At 38.1% G+C, this 3,192-nt stretch overlaps 1 long non-coding RNA gene across 1 annotated transcript; it reads right to left on the minus strand.

Moving 5' to 3' along the window:
* Positions 1-1,576: 1,576 nt before the first annotated feature.
* LOC138954461 (uncharacterized) lies at positions 1,577-2,253 on the minus strand. The gene is made up of 2 exons (XR_011451847.1): positions 2,176-2,253; positions 1,577-1,787 (listed from the first exon to the last, which is right to left on the minus strand). It is a non-coding gene; the product is annotated as an uncharacterized lncRNA (long non-coding RNA).
* Positions 2,254-3,192: the final 939 nt, after the last annotated feature.

Consider the following 3,192-nt stretch of genomic DNA (forward strand, 5'->3'; position numbering starts at 1 on the left):
GTTAATAGGTTTTGGGGCCGTCTTAGGCGGTAGGAAAAATGTAGCAGAACAAGCGGATTAATACGCGCGCATCAGACCAATCAAAAGGTTTCCTGGGTTTCATCAAGCGTGTATTCATACGCGCACGCTTCAGACATGATGTGCCGACAAGGGTCGGACAAATATTGATATATTTGGTCACGCGCGTTATCTCTCCCTGGATTATATACTAATATATACTACACTTAGGGGCTTTACTGAATGAACAGTTTTGTGGTGCTGATATAATATTATTGACACCTTGTCTTCTTTTGTTTGTAGAGGCAACTTACTAAATGGCGGACTGACTATATACCTAATTAACTGACTAACTAACTACCTGATTAGACAAACTGACTAGCAACTGACCAACGAACCGATCATTCAACCAGAGAATCAACTAAGTGTCTCTTCGCGTACCTAAGTAAGCAAACAACGTGCCCGCTCACGCACTCATTACCTCATGATCCAACACATTGAGGACGTACTTACTTACTTACTGAACAACTAAGATAACTAACACGCGAAGAAACGAACAAACCGACAAACAGACACTAAAGCGAAGAAACACACAGGCGGATAACAGACACGATTTACAAGCGACTATACCATAATTCCAAAGTCACCCCCCCCCCCTCCTCGTGGCCCCTTACCCCCACCACCCTCCCTCTTCTAAACACCAACACACTCCCAATCCATTGTTTGTGTTGATAAACGGTAATAAAAGAAGGAACACCCGAAGCCATCAAAGCAACATTTATGAGTTTGTGTTGTCCAAAAATATTGTTTCTTGGCGTTTAGCTTCGGCACATTACAAGGGACATGATTTGCCACAAATCTACACACATTTTGCATATTTGTCCGTGATTAAATTCTGGGTTTTTTTGTGTAAAATAATATCCACGAAAACAATACTCTGCGCTGCGAAACCAAAACTAACAGTACTCCAAATATTAGTGGGTATCAATCACGGGCCATTATGGGTCACTCTCCTGAAAACTGGTCAGATGTGTGACTTGAGTGCCCAAAAATAAAGTTAGTCAAAATTGAAATATTTTGGTGTGTTTGGTTTGTTTAACATCTCAACTTTCCAACACAAGGTTTTGAAAAGCAAGATAAACTTTTGGAAATGTTGTAATTTAAGATAATGTGTTGAAGGTTGCCTCGTCTCGCGTGAAACACAGGACACCATTAGAGGCACATTTTTACTCTTATCATAAAAAATACAAGTGATTATCATGCAATTTCCAATGAGATACAATAGAAATTGCTTCATAGAAGTACCAGAAGTTTCAAAATATACCATACACTTACATAATGGGGGGATTACTATGAGGACGCCAGATCAACAATTTCCTCATTCACAGAAAACCTTTCCAGCAAGTGATCAGAAATTGCTATCTGCAAAATTGTATGATTTAAAGAATCTCCATGAATACTTAAACAGGACTATGGACATACTTTGAAAAATCTTGGTAATACATGCAGATATTCATCAAATGACACAGAACGTCTCGCGTGTAATCATGGACACCGCAAACAAACACAGACACCAATATCAGTTAACCATGGGTTTATTTCAGTCAAAACGAAACAACTTTTTATTGAAATGTGTGTCTGCCACGTCTGTCAAGAGTTGGGACAGGCAGCACCTCAACTACTTCCTCAAACTTCACAAAAAATATCTCCTCCACAGCAGGCCACACAAACGATGATCCTTGTTTCCTAAGTAAACGGACAACCACCCCATTCCCATCCAGTGTGTCAATCTGTGGACAGACAAACGAACCTTTCTTAAAATAGAAAAATTAAAAATAGTAACTGAAAAGGTTTACATCATGAATTAAAAATACAAGGAGCAAGTGACACCAATAAACTTGGAAATGTCTACCTCAGAAAAGCAGACAACTGAAGCTCTCCATTCATACCAACTAGGGGTAATTTGGTACTTGAAATAGTCATGTATAAATGTAATTGATTCCATATGTAACCTGCACTTACCATGCCATGGAAAGACTTTGCTAGGAATGTCTGCACAAATCAGTATGGATACAGAAAATTAAAAAAATGACTGCATGCAAGCAAAGTCATTCCAGTATAATAAGATTAAGATTAATGAAAAACATGTTAAAACAATTATTTACAGTAGAAACGTACCGGTCTCTCTGATCTGCTCCTGGATCAGCATTGACTGGACTGGCAGAAAGGATAGGAGCATTAGCAGCATCCTTGCATCTGAAAAAAAAGTATGCAACAGTTGGAGTCAGATATTTTAATTGCTACCACAGCTTTACATCGCACATTGAGGTACATAACAGTGCATGTTACAACCGTCAAGATCCCAAGATACACACATTGGAAATCAGAGTGGTTCTGTCCTGAACACATCCTCGTAACACAAAGAAACAACAAGTCGCGTAAGGCGAAATTACTACATTTAGTCAAGCTGTGGAACTCACAGAATGAAACTGAACGCACTGCATTTTTTAACAATGACCGCAGTGAAACTGACGAGCCTGTTTAGGGCGGTAGTGGTTTCGCTGTGCTGCATAGCACACTTTTCTGTGCCTCTCTTCGTTTGAACTTTCTGAGCGTGTTTTTAATCCAAACATATCATATCTATATGTTTTTGGAATCAGGAACCGACAAGGAATAAGATGGAATTGTTTTTAAATCGATTTCCGAAATTTAATTTTAATCATAATGTTTATATTTTTAATTTTCAGAGCTTGTTTTTAATCCGAATATAACATATTTATATGTTTTTGGATCAGAAAATGATGAAGAATAAAATGAACGTAGTTTTGGATCGTTTTATAAAAAATAAAATTGTAATTACAATTCAGATTTTTAATGACCAAAGTCATTAATCAATTTTTAAGCTTCCAAGCTGAAATGCAACACAAAGTCCGGCCTTCGTCGAAGATTGCTTTGCCAAAATTTCAATCAATTTGATTGAAAAATGAGGGTGTGACAGTGCCGCTTCAACTTTTACAAAAAGCCGGATATGACATCATCAAAGACATTTATCCAAAAAAAGAAAAAAACCATCTGGGGATATCATGCCCAGGAACTCTCATGTAAAATTTCATAAAGATCGGTCCAGTGGTTTACTCTGAATCGCTCTACACACACACACGCACAGACACACACACACACCTATACACCACAACC

This window comes from Littorina saxatilis, unplaced genomic scaffold (genome assembly GCF_037325665.1).
Source record: "Littorina saxatilis isolate snail1 unplaced genomic scaffold, US_GU_Lsax_2.0 scaffold_1793, whole genome shotgun sequence".
Lineage (NCBI taxonomy): Eukaryota > Metazoa > Mollusca > Gastropoda > Littorinimorpha > Littorinidae > Littorina > Littorina saxatilis.